This window comes from Acinonyx jubatus, chromosome D3 (assembly GCF_027475565.1).
Source record: "Acinonyx jubatus isolate Ajub_Pintada_27869175 chromosome D3, VMU_Ajub_asm_v1.0, whole genome shotgun sequence".
In the NCBI taxonomy this organism is placed as follows: Eukaryota; Metazoa; Chordata; class Mammalia; order Carnivora; family Felidae; genus Acinonyx; species Acinonyx jubatus.
The window spans coordinates 29,207,376-29,224,486 of NC_069392.1; positions in this window are offsets into that span (position 1 = coordinate 29,207,376).

Genomic DNA, 17,111 nt, shown 5'->3' on the forward strand with positions numbered 1-17,111 from the left:
GGACTTGGGATTTTCCTCTTGCAGTCTGGAGCCTCCCCTTTCTTCTGCTCCAATACTCTGTTCAAGGGACCAGATGCTTGAGGGCTGCACAGCCACATGCCCAGGTTAAATCTCTCCCGGAGGACACTTAACACTGTCAGCCAACGACAATCCCCTTAGCCAAGAACCCCAAACAGGCCCCTGGCGGTGTCTTGGCCCAAGGTCACCTTCCAAGACTGGAGGAATCTTTGGGGTCCCACACACCCACCCCAGGCACCCCTCCTCCCTCCACCTCTGTGCTTCTGCAGGGAATAGGGTACCCATGTTTGCTGCTGCTTTGACACCTGTGAAGGAAGCACTAAGCAAGTGTCGGCTGGGGTCTCAGAGCACCTAAGTGTCTAGAAGCTTAAAAAGAAGACAGGAGGTCATGGACGAAGGGCTACCCGCTAACTCAGTGCCAGCCTCTGAGCATGTGAATTGTATAGATTCTGCCTTAGTTGCAGAGATATGTTTTATAGTTAATTCTGGAGGATTTTACATCAAGAAAAACGTATCTTTTGCCTGCTTTATCTTGAAGTCATTTTTATGTAAAATAAAACACACAAAAGCACATGATGCATAGGTAGCAGAAGCTGAATTACCGTGGGCACCACACTCTGTAGCGGTGATTTTCCCTCTGTGAAAGACAAATGCTTCTCTCTCTTTTTTTAAAATAGATTTTTAGGGTTTTTTTAATTTTTTCTTTTCTTTATATTAAATATAATTTATTGTCAAAATGCTTTCCATACAACACCCAGTGCTCATCCCAACAGGTGCCCTCCTCCCTGCCCATCACCCACTTTCCCCTCTCCCCCACCCCCCCCATCCACCCTCAGTTTGTTCTCAGTATTTAAGAGTCTCTTATGGTTTGCCTTCCTCCCTCTCTGTAACTTTTCCCCCCCCTTCCACTCCCCCCATGGTTCTCTATTAAGTTTCTCAGGATCCGCATATGAGTGAAAACATATGGTATCTGTCTTTCTCTGCCTGACTTATTTCACTTAGCATAATACCCTCCAGTTCCATCCACGTTGCTACAAATGGCTAGATTTCATTCTTTCTCATTGCCAAGTAAGGGGATTCAGACAAATGCTTCTGAGAAACGTCTTCCAGCTTCTTTGCCCTGCCCCCATGCCTGCACAGTGGAAATTGGATCCTCCCAGCTCTCCAGTTTGTTCCACTACCTTCCCAGGGTGCCACCACACTCTTTTGTGCCCTAATTATGTGTAATCATCATGCTTGGGAAATACATGGTAACCGATTTCATTCCTTAACCTAATAAGTTAGCAATTATTTTTATCTCCTTCTACAGGAGGCTGCCAGGGTGCTAGAGCCATTCTGTATGTGGAACTAGGATTCGCAGCAGATATGTTTATAAGAAACCATAAAGCTGTACTTAAGATGTGTGCACTATACATACAATAGATAAAGCAGCCATTTAAAAAAAGGCAATATAAGAAATAAATTTTCACATGAAGCACACTTCAAGCCCAGGTGGCTTCCTTTAATTTCAAACAAACATTGAAGATGGAAATGCCTGTCTCTTCCAGAGAAATTTCCATCCAGACACGGAAATACACACTCTTCCAGAGAACAGATACAGAGGGAATATGCCCACATTGCTTTCATTGGATCAGAAGAAAATTGATGCCACCCCAGCAGTAGGCATGACAGGAAAGGGGGGCACACAGGTCAACTCTCCTGGATGTAGATGTCAAAATCCAAAACCATACAGCATAAATCTGGAGATTTGGGAAGCAAATTGAGATCTCACAGTGGGGTTCCAATGGGTGGATGTGGACAGGGTCAGTGGCACTTTGTGTGTTGCCCCAGGGGTGGTGAGAAGGGACAGTGCCATTGGGTTGGTGGAATAAATATTTGATGACAGAGGGAAGGAGAATCTGAGTGACTCTCAGGGAGAGCCCTGGGGTGGGTGTCACAGGCTGTGGCTGTGGAGGGGACCCTTTAAGAGGACGTGGGACTCTGTCCCCTTCCACTGCCAGGGCCAGAGAAGGACAAGGAGTCTGGAGAGATTTTGTCACATAGGGAAGTAGGAAAGTTGCACACTCAGAGCCAGTGCAGCCCCTGCCCTCCCTCAGCCAGGCTGCTCTGACAGTTGCTCACATTAGTGGTCAGTAGGCAGTGGGGGACATGCCAGCTTCATCCATTAAAGCACCAAACACCAGCCCAGCAAGTCATGCCCTCATTAATCAGTGCTGTTCATCCGGGGTTGGTTGTTGAAGACCAAGCTCATTCACTAGAGAGCTGTCATGTGGGTAGTGGGCTTGGAAATGCCCACGTTCTGAGCTGCATGGGGGCATGTAGACCACTAGTCAGATGCCCAGGAGCTCACATTGGACAGCTGATGTGTGAAGATGCTGCAGGAGGAGAGTCATAGAGGGGACACCCTGACCCTTCAAGGGACTTCCTTTTCGGAAAGTGACATTGCTTTTGGGTCAGGGATCGAAACCTATGGGTGGAGGCTGAGGCAAGCATGTGCTCCCTTTGGAATTTCACGGCAGGAGAGTTTGGGGATCAGAGGGAAAACAGGAGCTAGAGAACTCTGGGGGCTCCGGGATCTCTGTCCCTAGAAACCAACTACATTCCTGTCCCAGACTGTCCTGTCATCAGCTTCTTCACTCTAGTTGCTTAAAATCTCTGAATTTCAGTGTCATGAACTACAAAATATGGGTTAATGCCCTGCCCTGTGCATTCCATGGAGTCTGATGGGGATCACAGGAGATGATGGCAGATATTCTCCATGACCAGGAAAGCCTCATGCCCACATTAAGGCGGAAAGGTTACCTTCCACCCACCCTTGCCCTATGGCCATCCAGGTTTCCCCTCTGCAGGCAACCACTCCTACATTTCTTGCTTGTTCTTCCAGGCATGTAATATCGGGTCACATATGGAGCACTTAGGAGGTCCCAATCATTTTCCTTAGGAATTATTTGGATTTTCTTATAGTAAGCTTTATAATACTAGTAAGTAGGTCCCATATCACAGAACAGGGAACTGAGGTCAGAGGGGTTAGGTAACTTTCCCAAGTATGTGTGGTTTCTAGTATGATCTGATACAGGTTATCAGGCACCAGCTCCCAGGCTCTCTGTCACTGTCCTCTGTATTGTCCTTTCTACATGGTCTCATCTAATGTCAGGTCCCTAGGCACAAGTCTGCTGGGGATGGTAAGTGCATACCACATCGCAATACCCCTCTTCTAAGCCCAGCTTAGACTCAGCTGGCTCCCCAGTCACTGGTGAACAAGGAGAATGGGAGTGTGACCTAGGGATGCATGAATATTCCAGGTGCATATTAACAGTTCTCTCCCTTTTTAGTGTATTTTCTAGGATCATGGCTCAGATTACAAAAAGAGAGGATCCTAAGTGATTCAAACACAGGACTCACAAGAAAGGCATCTGTGCTCAAGACAATCTACTGGCTTTCCCCAGCAGTGCTTCAGCAGCATCAAGATGGACATCTTTCCAAACAACAGGGTCGAGCCACAAATAACACCCCAATGAATGACTACTCCATTGAAGAAGGTAGTGTGGGTATAAAATCAGTAAGTAGATTCAAGAGGAGTAAGGGTAGTTTGTACAGTGGAGACTGGATGTTGGTGAGGATGAAAGGAGCAGGGAAGGTGTACACTCAGAGGCAGGGAGCCCCTGCCCGCTCCTAGCCATGCCTTTATCCAGGCTGCTCAGATGGTGGGTCAGATTGTTCATCAGGGAGACACCGGGGCCTCTAGACTTCATCTTCCAGAGCACCAACCTAGCAGACCCCTTTCCTAGCTACTATCAACTGCTCATCACCCAGGTTTGGTCAGTTGAAGATGACGCTAATTCACTGGGCAACTGTCCTGTGGGCAGTTGGTTTGGAATGTTCTGGGTTCTGAGACATTTGGGAGTCAAACAGACCAGTGGTCATTCAGGGTGGTCACCTGGCCACCAGCAAGGCAGCTAGTAGCATTAAGTACTGGGGGGCACGGGATGGGGAGATGGGGATGTGTTTTTCATTCTCACACCTCCCCAGGCCCCATCCATCAGGGGGAAAAGGCATTGTTTTCTGGGTCAGGGATTGAAATAGAGAGGCAGGAGTTGGGTTGGGTTTTGGGCCATTCTCTTGGGCCAGCACCTCCTTAGGGAGCCAGCTGTCTCCCTGCAGCAACCTTGCGGCCAAAGGATGTGGGCCAGGGAGTGAGGAAAGGGCTTGGTTTCAGTATGCAGGGCATGATCTCCTATCCAGGTGATCAGAGATCTCTGTCCTCAGGGAATTGTCTGTATCCCCTGCCTCTGAACCATAAGTCATCAGTGCTGTGATTCTGAGTGAGCCACTTAATCTCTCTAAATGTCAATGCCCTGAACCATAAAATATAGGTCCCAGCCCCTTCTCTGCCCACCCCACAGTCCATTCATGAGCATCACCAGAATTAACAGGTTTTCTTCACTATTAGAAGTGTAATATTGAAGTCTCCTAGTTTTATTGTTGAGAGATCAGTTTCTCCTTTTAATTGTCAGTTCCATGTACTTTGACGCTCTCCTTTTGAGTGCAAAATGTTTACAATGATCTCTTTGAAGGATGGACACTTTGTCACTGTACCATGTCCTTCTTTGTCTCTAGAAAAAAACTGTCATAAAGCTTATTTGTCTTCACAAAGCCAGTCTAGTTCTCTTGATTACTATTTGCTTGGTATATATTTTCCATCCTTTTTACTTTCAATGCCTTTGTGTCTTAGGTTTAAAGCATGACTCTCCTGTAGATGGCATAGAGAGAGATTGTTGTTTTCTACCCATTCTGTCAATATCTGCCTCTTAATTGGATGTAAACTCCATGTGCCCTTAAGTACTCATCAGGTAGCATCGAAATCTATTGTTTTTTTCATTATTTCTGTATATGTTATATCTTCTTGTTTTAATATTCCTCCATTCCTGCTTTCTTCTGTGTTATTTTCTAGTGTACCAACTAAATTCCCATGTTGTTTCTTTTACTATATATTCAGGGAATACTTAGTAGTTTCACTGGAGATTACAACTAATGTCTTAATTTCCAACATTCTAATTGGATTCATACCAGATTAATTTCAATGGCATACAGACATTTGACCCATTTAAATTTTTTTTTCACTTACTTATTTTAGAGGGAGAGAGAGCATGAGTGGGGTGTGGAGCAGAGAGAGAGAGAGAGAGAGAGAGAGAGAGAGAGAGAGAGAGTCTCAAGCAGGTTCTGCACTGATTGTGGACTCTGGGCTTGATCCCCTGATGCTGAGATCATGACTTGAGCTGAAATCAAGAGCCAGACGCTCATCTGTCTGAACACCCAGGCACCCCTAGAGACTTGACTCTTAATATATCTAATTGATGTCCTCTCTTTTTGACATTATTTTCACTCAAATTACCTCTTTATACAGTCTGTGCTCATTAACATATATATTTACATTTTCTGTATTTATAATATATGCAATTTATATATATGTATAATATTAACTTCACAGTTTTAAATTAGAAGAAAGTCTATTGTTTATATACTTAGGCTATATATAGTTTATGTGCTTATACACTTATACATTTGTACTTTTTATATTTACCTATGTAACTATTTCTTCATGTAGAAATAAATGCCTTTGCATTTTAGATGGAAGGACTCAGGATTTCTTTTTTTTTGTAAGTTTATTATTTATTTTGAGAAAGAGATAACGCATTAGCAGGGGAGGGGCAGAGAGAGAAAGAATCCTAAGCAGGCTCCACACTATCAATGTGGAGCCCGATATAGGGCTTGAACTCACAAACCATGAGATCGTGACCTAAGCCAAAATCAAGAGTCAGATATGAAATGGAATGATCCACCCAGGTGCCCCAGGACTTAGGGTTTCTTGTAGGGCTGGTGATAGCAATGGATTCTTTCAGATTTTGTTTACCTGGGAATGTCTTAATGTCTTCTTCCATCGCTGAAGGACATCCTGGATAGATACAGAATTCTTGTGCACAGGTTTTGTCTTTTAGCACTTTCAGTAGATATCCCACTGCTTTCTGGCCTCTGTGGTTTCTGATGAAAATTTGCCATTAAACCTACTGAGGACACTCTATACATAATTAATCACTTTTCTTGTATTGTTTTCACAATCCTTTGTCTGTGGCCTTGAACCATTTTAGTGGGATGTGAGTTTATCCCACTTGGTGTTCATTGAACTTCTTGGATATTTGATTAATGTTTTCATCAAATTCAGTGAGATTTTTGTTCTTATTACTTTGCATATTCTCCCTGTCCTTTCTCTCTTTTATGTCTTTCTGGGACTCTCTCTCTCTCAGTTAGTTAGTGTGTTAGTATGCTTGATAGTATTACACAGGTCTTTGGGGCTTTGTTCATCCACCCCCCCCCCTTTTATTTTTCTTAACTTGCTGTCAATCAGACTGGATTTCAATTTTCCTACCTTCAAATTTGCTGGTTCTGTCTTCCTCTTGCTCAAATCTGCTGTTCAGGTCTGTTGTGCATTTAACTGTATCCCATCCCAAATTAAGTATCAGAGCTCTAACCCCCAGTACTTGTGAAAGTAGAAGTAAGGTCTTTCCAGATATCATCAACCCTGGATTGGGGCTGGCCCTAATGCAAAGGCTGTTGTCCTTACCAGAGCAGGGAGGTTTGGACACAGACAGAGGGGCAAAGGCCATGTCATGTGCTGCCTGAGGCAGAGATAGAAGAACTGCAGATATAAGCCAAGGGAAGCCATGGGTTTCCAGAAAAATACCGAAAGCAAGATAGTGGTGAAGAGGGATAATTCCCCACCTCTTTCCCAGCCTACAGCTTGAGTTCAGACTTCTAGCTTTTCACACAGCAGCATAACACAGGAAATTTCTGTTGTTTAAAGCCACATAGTGTGTATAGTAATTTGCCACAGCAGCCCCAGAAAATCAATTCAAGCCTCTCTGGTGACATTTTATTCTTTTCAACTCCAGAAGTTCTATTTGGTTCTCTTTTATAATTTGTATCTTTTTATTGTTACTCTCCACTTGGAGAGGCACAATTCTTGTACTATAGTTTAGTTCTTTAACTATGAGCTCTGTGAAGTCCTTGAATGTCTTTAGCTGATACAGAGAAAGACAGATACCATATGTTTTCACTCTTATGTGGATCCTGAGAAACTTAACAGAAGTTCCATGGGGGAGGGGAAGAAAAAAAAAGAAAAAAAAAGAGATTAGAGAGAGAGAGAGCCAAAGCATGAGACTCTTAAAAACTGAGAACAAACTGAGGGCTGATGGGGGGTGGGAGGGAGGGGAGAGTGGGTGATGGGTATTGAGGAGGGCACCTGTTGGGATGAGCCCTGGGTGTTGTATGGAAACCAATTTGACAATAAATTTCATATTAAAAAAAAATCTACTCTCTTAGCACCAAAATAAATAAATAAATAAATAAATAAATAAATAAATAAATAAATATAAAATAACTGATACAAAGTATTTGTCCAATGTCTGGACTTCTCTCAGGGACAGCTCTGTTGGTTGCTTTTTTTTTTTTTTCTTGTGTATCAGCCTGGGAAGACTCACTGAACTCAGCATACAGTCATGCTGATTGCTATGGTTTATTACAGTAGAAGCACACCCAGCAAAAGAAGCAAAGGGAAAAGGCGCATGGGAGGAGGCCCAAAGAACACCAGGCACAGGCTTTTAAGAATCCTGTTGCAATGGGGGCGCCTGGGTGACTCAGTTGGTTTTGTGCCCAACTTCAGCTCAGGCCATGGTCTCATGGTCGGTGAGTTCAAGCCCTGCATCAACTCTGTGCTGACAGCTCAGATCCTGGAGTTTGCTTTAGATTCTGTGTCTTGCTCTCTCCAACTTGTGCTCACTCTCTCTCTCTCTGTCTCAAAAATAAATAAACATTAAAAAATAATTTAAAATGTCCTGTTGCAATGGAGTCTCATGGGTACACCTCATTCCTCCAGCAATGACTCGAGACAATATGTGTGAAACATTGTCTTCCAGGGAAGTTCATTAGTGACTGTGTGCCCAAAGGTTTTTAGTGGAGACCAGTCATTTAGCACATAACTGAAGGCCAGAATTCCAGCAAGTAAGAGATTCTTAGCATAAACCACAGTGTTCATACAGTTGAGGCAGACCAAGCCACTCTTGCCAGAGAATGGTGGGGACCCTCCTGGTTCCAAGTTCCCAGACGTCAGCCAGTGGCTAATCGAGCAAGCAGAACTTTCTAAGGAAAGCAGTCTCAAACCTGCTGTGTAACTCTTTCCTGTATAGAGCCAGACTTAGTAATTTCCTTGTAGGTCTCTTATAATTACAATTATTTGGGGTGAAGTGGTGTATAAATTAAACATTTTAAATAATATGGCAACTCTGGCAATCGGATCTCACCCCTCCCTATGATTGATTGTGTTAGCTTTTTTTTTTTTTTTTTTTTTTTGTCATTGCTGTTTTCTTGTGAGTGACTTTTCTGAACTCATCCTCTGAAGAAGTCTGTATTCTTTGTCATGTATGACCGTGGTAGTACCTGCTTGGCTACTTGGTGGTGCAGCCATTGACTGGATCGAGATTGCATTAGCAGCCCAGAACTGAGAAGTCACTCAGTCCTTGCTGAGGGGCTGTGTGGGCATGTGGAACCGTGTCTTCAACACTCAGCTGGCAGCAGAGAACTCTGCCATAACCTTCACTTGCTGAAGAACAGCATCAGGGTCAGCCAGCGGTGACAACATGGGGGCTTGTGGAGTCTTTTCTGAGCGTGCGTGCAGCCCTACATTTGCACATGGTCTAGATTCCCAGGACTAAGAGCTTTTCAAAACTCCTACAGAAATTTCATTTCTCAGCTCCTTTTTTAGGCTTTTTGTTGGCCTGTTATTTGCTCCAAGTATTATCCATTATATTAAGCAAGTGCAAGTTAAGCAATTGCCTGTATTTTTGTTTTGTTGTGTTTTGACAATGATTCCAGGGGAAAAAAGGCTTTTTGTGCTGGGCAAGCTCCAAGTCCAATTAGATGCAGACAGTCGAATAAGTAGGGTCTGATAGAGACCTACCAGATAGGTCCAGTAGTGATTATTTCCGAGGAATGAGGTTTTGAGGAGGCTTAAGCCCCTCTTTGCTCTGTCTGGTAGCTGGCTGCACAGTGCTGACTCTCACTGTGAATGTGGGCTCTTCATTTTCTGGATTGCATGGAACCACAGAGCAGGGCATGGGGCAAGGCATGTGAGAACAGCACGAAACTCATTGTTCTGAGATGTAGCTGCTGTTTTCCTGGAACCAGCATCCCCTCCATTGCTGCAAATCCCAGTTCATTTCCAGAGTTCTGCAAATGTTGATGGCGGCAATTTGTGACAGATTCCTCATTGCTTTTTTGGAGGGCAGAATTTTGTGGGTCTGTCAGCTGCCATCTCTCCACTGAAGTCATTCACCAAATCATATTCTTTTGAGTATCCTCAGGCCACATGCATGACAGATTGTCCTCGGGTTTTTGTAATATGCACAGTTCAATATAAACTGTATCTCAGATGAAAACTCACCTTGAAGTTGTGTGCACACTGTTAGGTCAAATACGTGCAATTAAACTTAAAAACAGAGGCTAGTCTCACTTTAAAAGGAACTTTCTTAAGGGCACCTGGGTGGCTCAGTTGGTTAAACATCCCACTTCAGCTCACGTCATGATCTCATGGTTCATGAGTTTGAGCCCTGTGTCAGGCTCTGTGCTCTCGGTGCAGAGCCCGCTTCAGATGGTCTGTCTCCCTCTCTTTCTTGCCCCTTCCCAACTCATGCTCACCGTCTCTCTCAAAAATTAAATAAGCATTAAAAATAAATAAATGAATAAAAGGAATTTTCTTAAAACAATATACTGAATAATGTAACCCAGCACTTGTGGCTAATATTGACAGTATCCTACAGTTGAATTTAGGTTATTAGATGTGGTTTTGTTGTGTTATTTTTAAGTTGGAAAAAGCAAACAATTGTTCAAAGCTTATTATATATATTATTTTGTAGTGGTCAAATTTGGATATTTATGATTTCTTTCACTTATAAATTTCACTCATCCTCACAGTCACAGAGATGGATATTTTGGAATAAAATAAAATAATTATTCTTGGCCAGGAATGTTTTATCAAAAACTATCTTGATGAGACTTGTGATTTATGGAAAAGAAATGTGAACATATCCAGGGATTCCAAGATACAATGTAAAGCTTCCAGACATTGGAGATCCACATTGCATCTTTTTAAAAAAATTTTTTAATGTTTTTATTTTTAAGAGTGCACGTGCACATGAGGGGGGGGGGGCAGAGAGAGAGAGAGAGAGAGAGAGAGACAGAATCCGAAGCAGGCTTCAGTCTATGAGCTATCAGCAAAGAGCCTGACTCGAGGCTCAAACTCACGGACCATGAGCTCATGACCCGAGCAAAAGTTGGATTCTCAACTAACTGAGCCACCCAGGTGCCCCTCCATGTTGCATCTTTAAAATACATGCAGAATTGCTCCAAACTGCTCAAAGGCTGTCTACAGCAGCCAAGAGGATGCAGCTGATTTTTGTATCCTGTTTTCCTAGAGACCATTCCAAACCTGTATCACACAGATGTGTGTATAGCAGAGAGGTTGGGGAGGACTCAGATTCTCATTGTATCTCCTATCACGGAAGTCTGAGCCTCAGGACACCATTATTGTGGCTTCAAGTTGACTCTGTGCCCTGAGCTGTGTCTCAGCACACCCTGCAGTTTGCTGGGTTGGTTACAAGTTGTCTTGTTGAGGTAAAGCTCCTGTCACATAGGCCTCCCATCACTTCCTTCTCAAATTTTCCTTGTCACCTCCTGATTCCATCCATATGCTTTTTCCTCTGCAGGAGACATTGCTTCTGCCACTGCTCACCCCAGCCATGACCCACACTGCACCCCAGTTACCCTGAATGCATTCCTCAGCTGGGGGCGCAGTCAGCCCCTCCAAGAGAGCCACCCAGGGGCTCCCTGACTAGAGCTGTGCTCAGGTGATCTGTTTCAGGGATCTCCTCCTAGGTGACTTTTTATTGCGTGGTTATTTCATATGTATCTTCCAGAGAATAATTAGGATCGATGGAGGCAGAGGCTGCAAAGTTCTTACACAGGCATGCTGCACACACCCACTTGCACCTGGTGAACAAGACAGAGATTCTCCAGAGACAGGACAACGGGTGTACATGGGGGAGGGTGCAGGATCTGTATCTGCGCAGTCTGCTCCATGCCCAGCTCTGCCCTTCACACCGCATGACCCAGGGCAGGCTCAACAAACCTCTCTAGGAGTCCCTTTCCTCATGTCTAAAATGAGTGACAGTCATTCCAGTACCATCCTCAAGGGGTGCTTGTGAAGACAGAGAGAAGTGTTATTCGCCTAAGGTCCTCGCAAGGTGCTTGTCCTGTTATCACTAAATGTGTGGAGGCCTGGCCCCGCATTACTGGGTCACGACCTCACTCAGCAGGCCTGAGCCTCCACGCAGCTCTGAGGTCCATGCTAGGACCACTGTCACCACAGCTGTCACCCCCCCCCCCATTGCCACAGCCAACCCCAAACTCTGTCTTTTGTGTATGGTGTAAGAAAGTGGTCCAGGTTCATTCTTCTGCATGTCACTGTCCAGTTTTCCCAGCACTGCTTGCTCAAGAGACTGTCTTTATTCCGTTGGGTGTTCTTTCCTGCTTTGTCACAGATTAGTTGGCCATACATTTGTGGGTCCATTTCTGGGTTCTCTATTCTGTTCCATTGATCTGTTTTTGTACCAATACCAGTCAGCCTCTACCATGGGCATTCTTTTCTCAGTTTTGTGTTGTGTGCCTGCCTTTTGTTTTCCTTAAAGCACAGATGTCTAGGGGCTGAATGTCTCTACTGGGGACATGGGATACACAGTAGTGCTGTGGTGTCCCTGCCCTCCTGGCACGTCCATTGTACAGTCTCTCAGGTTCTTCCAAAGAACACAAACCCCCCCACACTCCATGTTCCCCCACATGTCCCAAGCACTTAACTGGCAATTGTCCATTTAATCCAAACTTGTAAAGTGAGTTTAGTCACCTCTGCACGCAGCCTGCCTGAAGAGAGGTTAGTAAATTCCTTGTCCAAAGCCAGGCAGAAAAGCCTGTTTAGCCCCATAGTCACTGAAGACATGGGATAAGTCATCAAGACAACTTCCTAAGGAACAGAACTCACACTTGAATCCTTAGTGGTCACTTCCTACATCATTCCTTCAATGAACATATATCATTCTAAACAGACTCAAAGTTTTCCATCGAATGCAAGATGGTTCACTCCACAACTAACCGAAGTGGGCAAGCCGAACCATAATCCCAGAATGAGGTGAGCACCAAGAACTTCTGGGCATCACAGCTTCGGGGGCAGCACCAGGGAGCGGCTGATACCAGCCTGCACAGCACAGTCTAAAGATGCTGCCCTGCCCAGTGCAAGATAGGGACCTCTCTGGCCAGGATGCCCCACCACTGAGATTCCTGGGACAGTGCAGACTGTGCCCAGGGCCCTGCAAGAAAGGCAGAGAGACGTGGGGATGGTGAGGCTGTTGTGCCCTCAGATAAGAAGGAAATGGCCGGGCCTCCCCTGACTCATGGACAGCAGATCACCTGGACAGAGAGGGAGGAGGAGGGGAGATGGGTTTCTAGGCTGTGATGGACATGCCCCTGGAGCTCTGCTTCCTGAGGAACCCACTTGCCCTATTCAATGGGACATGCAGATCCTTCTCCTACCCTCGGAGGGAGCCCCATCTGAGCTCTGAGCCAGGACTGTGCCCCAGCGGCTCTAGCAGGGCAGGCCCACTGCACCCCCTGCTGCCTGAGGGCCAGAGGCACCTACACAAAGGGGACCCTGGAGAGACAGAACTGCACCCCATGCTCCGTCCGCTGCCCCCTCTTCACAGTCAGGGGTCTCCTTACTGCCCATGAGCTTCCTCTTCAGGCTGCAGCCTCTTTTCCATGGTGAAGGCCTGACCTCAGTGAAATGGCCTCCATGGTGCAGATCCCTGTAGAGGGGGGCCAGAGGGAAGCCGCACTCAGACAGCACTTGTTCCAGATTGAGGACATCAGAAGGACAAAGGACAGTGATGGACTGGCCAAGACCAACCAGCTTCCCACTATGGCAGTCATGAGGGGTGGACGATCTTCACCTCACCCTGCGGTTCCTCCCACGCTGTCATCCCTGATTGGGGGGAGGGGACAATGCAGGGATGTGTCCTCAGGGACAGAGAGACAGCTCTCAGCATATTTCATGGGTGTTTCACTCTGGCAGACGTGAGCCCTCCTTGTAACAAGCCGGTTACCCTCAGCCTAAGATCGGACCCAGGGATCAACTGGGGCTACTGTTTGGGGGTGTACATATAGAACCAGGATACTGGGAGTGAGCAAGAGTTTTGAGGGGAGAACTTTTTCCCTAGGCAAGCTGGTCCTAGGAACTAACATGCTTCCAGTGCAGGACAGAGTGATCTTCTGACCAAGAGCCCCAGATGGTGAGGACGGCTCAGTCAGCAGACCACACTCAGGACTTTAGAAATGGAGGTGCAGCAACACACCCAGTTCTGGGGGACCAGAAGAGAAAGGATGGCCATGTGTGACCACCCCCCACCCCACGGACACATCCCTGGAACTCAGCAGGCACTTACCCACTAAGCAACAGTGTCAAGGAAGGCTCTGGGCAGTGAATAGGTGCAGGCAGCCCATGGGTTTTAATCTCACTTCCTTGTGAGCCCTGAGCACAATGCAGGCCCCAAGCCACTGCCTCGTGCTGGGCAGGAATACTCAACCTCATCTCCAGGCTCAAGCCGCAGAGAGAGAGATGTTGGGCGGCCTAACCTGGAGCCTAAGAATCTCTCTGAGATCCCTTAAAATCTGTTATAATTCTGTGGGTCAGGAGTTTGGGAACATGGCCCAGGTGTTTCTACAACCAAGCTGCTTCCCGGTTGCCAACACTGTTGCTGTTTCCAGTGCAGGTGGTGGTAGCCATCTGTCCTGGGCTCTTGGATACAGAGGGTGGCTGAGTCAGCCCTGCCTGGGCCACACACCCTGGCAGGGGGAGGCACAGGTAGAACAGAAAGCCAGGTGAGTGATGGGGTGGAACCCAGCTGAGAGGTCCCCCACAGATCTTCCACCCAGGGCAGGTCGGCTGTCACCTGTGCAGACTGAGGAGGACAAGGGCGAAAGGAACACAGGACACGGTGCAGATACTCAAGAGTTCTGCCCCCGCTGAGACTCCAGTGGGCCCCCCCCCCGCCCCCCGCCGAGTGTCTCTTATTCTCTCCCTGGGTACCTATGGAGGGAGGGGTTTCTACATTCAAATAGTACTTGCTCCCAGACACTCCTGGGCAATATTATGTCAGAATAATGCCCACCTCCCAAGATACTCATGTTCTAATCCTTGGAACTGCCCAGATGTTGCCTTGTATGGGGAAAGGTAATTAAAGTTGTAAACTGGGGTGTGAGAGCAACCTGGCTGCGATATCTGCCACCCCAATGATCACCAGGGTTGACTCAGCTGGTCTGGCTGGCTGGACAGATGTCCCCTTCCTCCCTCACAACTCCATATACATTCCTCCTCAAGCTGCACGCCCGGTCCAAGAGGACGACCTTCCTTAATAGAGGAGAACCGTTCTTTGTCAAGGCCTTACAAGTAGCTGCAATTTTCCTGTTAGAACCTCTCAATAAGCTCTCCAGGTCCCTTCGTAGGAGAACTTGGGTGGTCAAGCTTCCAAGACTCCAGACATATCCAAATGAGGCACTGCATGTGGCAATCTGCCTTTCTTAAAAAAGAAATGAAAAAAGCTGCAGATGGAACTAAGGCTGCTAATCAGCTAACAAAATAGGGGGGAGGATCCTGAATTAGCTAAGTCATCCCAATGTCATCACAAGAGTCGTTAAAAGTAGAAGTGGGAGGGGCACCTGGGTGGCTCAGTCAGTTAAGTGTCCTACTTCAGCTCGGGTCATGATCTCGCAGTTTGTGGGTTCAGGCCCCACATTGGGCTCTGTGCTCACAGCTCAGAGCCTGGAGGCTGCCTTTGGATTCTGTGTCTCCCTCACTCTCTGCCCCTCCCCCACTTGCATTCACTCTCTCTCTCAAAAATAAATGAACATTAAAAAAATTTTTTTAAGAAGTAGAAGTGGGGAAGAGGAGTCAGCATTAGACAGGATGGGGGAATGAGCTAATCAGCCATTGCCAGCTTTGAAGTTGGTAGGAGCCATGGGGTAAGGAACAGCCTGTGGAAGCCAGAAAACACAAGAGACGCATTCTCTGCCAGCACTTCCAGAAAGGAATACACTGCTGACATGCTTAATTTAGCCCAGTGTGAGGCCCAGGTCAGCCCTATAACCTACAAAATGAAGATACCACATTTATGAGGTCTGAAGGCGCTAACTTTGTGGTAATTTGTTACAGTAATAGAAAGCTGACACAGCAATTCCCATATCAACAGGCTGAAAATCATGAACATTTCAATAGATACGGAATAAGCATTTGGCAAAATTCAACATCCATTCATGCTAAAGACTCAATAAATAAGAATTAATACTGTCAACTTGATGAAGGACACTTAAAGAATCTATAGTTTATGAAATAAATATCATAACAAATACCAGGGTCATCCCTCTAGATTTCCTTATGCTAGATATTGGTGCTATTTTCTTCTGTGTCTCACCATCTCCTCAATGCTGTTTAACATTCTGATATTTTGTCCAGCTCTTTGAGTTGTGCTCAGTGGGAGGTTTGATATATATATTTATTAACTTTTGCCAGAGGAAGTTCATTTTTCTTACATATTGCATTGCTACTTAGGCCAAACCCATTCCCAAAAGACCTTTAATTGGTTCAACACCTACTCTGTAATAGGGAACTCAGGCACAGTGATATATAAGTGGGATTTATAAGCTCTTGGAACAGTGAGGCTTTCTCCTAGAAATATGGACTACCAGCCTCCTTCACCTAATTTATAAAGTGCTAGTAAGCTAATAAAGTCAGATAGCACCTTAATCACAAAACTATTTCCATGTATCTTAGAAAACCAACAACTTCTTTTAGTCAGTAGATTAAGAAATTTAAGACCAGACTATATTTTTAAAGTAACAAGACCCTCTGTTAAGTTTCTCTAGATCCACATGTGAGTGAAAACATTTGGTATCTATCTTCCTCTGACTGACTTATTTCACTTAACATTAATACCCTCCAGTTCCATCCACATTGCTGCAAATGGCAAGATTTCATTCTTTCTCATTGCCAAGTAGTATTCCATTGGAACAGAAGACCATGGGGGAGGGGAAGGGGAAAAAATGTTACAAAGAGTGAGAGGCAAACCATAAAAGAGACTCTTAAATACTGAGAACTGAGGGTTGGTGGGGGAGAGGGGAAAGTGGGTGATGGGCATTGAGGAGGGCACTTGTTGGGATGAGCACTGGGTGTTGTATGGAAACCAATTTGACAATAAGTTACATTAAAAATATAATAAAATAACAAAACCCAATTTCAATGATTGTAACATGAATACCTTTATTACATCATTTTAAATTTATAAATCTTGAAATTTGTATATACTGTTATAAATAAATGATTTGTCTTGTACTTATGGGAAATGTTCAGAAAGTTTTAATAACTACTTTGAATTTGTTCCTTCCATTTTATATAGATCTCTAGAAATATATTATCTTAAGTCAAAATCTAGCATCAGAAAAAAACATGTTACCTTAATTTATCTTTAATTATAGACCCATCCTCTATATTCTATTTATCATTATTGCCAATCCTGCTAGGTAAGCTATTACTTGGATTACAATATATTTTAAAATGACTTTTGTTTTAATTTTATTTCTTAGAAAACTGGTTCAAATTGCAAACCTAAACTGATTAACTTATGATCAAAGAAATTCTATTGTTTTTAAACATATCCTTTTTTGTTATGTCTGAAACAAATCAACTCCTTACTGCTCCCCAAAATATGATTCTATGTAGGAATATTAAAAAAAAACAACAAAGTTTCACATATTTCCTGAATCTATTTAAAGATAGTTTTAAGGGAAGAGAGAGAAAAAAAGTTATCTGTTTTCAAGAAAGACACAATAGCTTCATTTTAACAAATTACCCAGGACCCTTTTGATTACAGTCCAGTTAACAATAA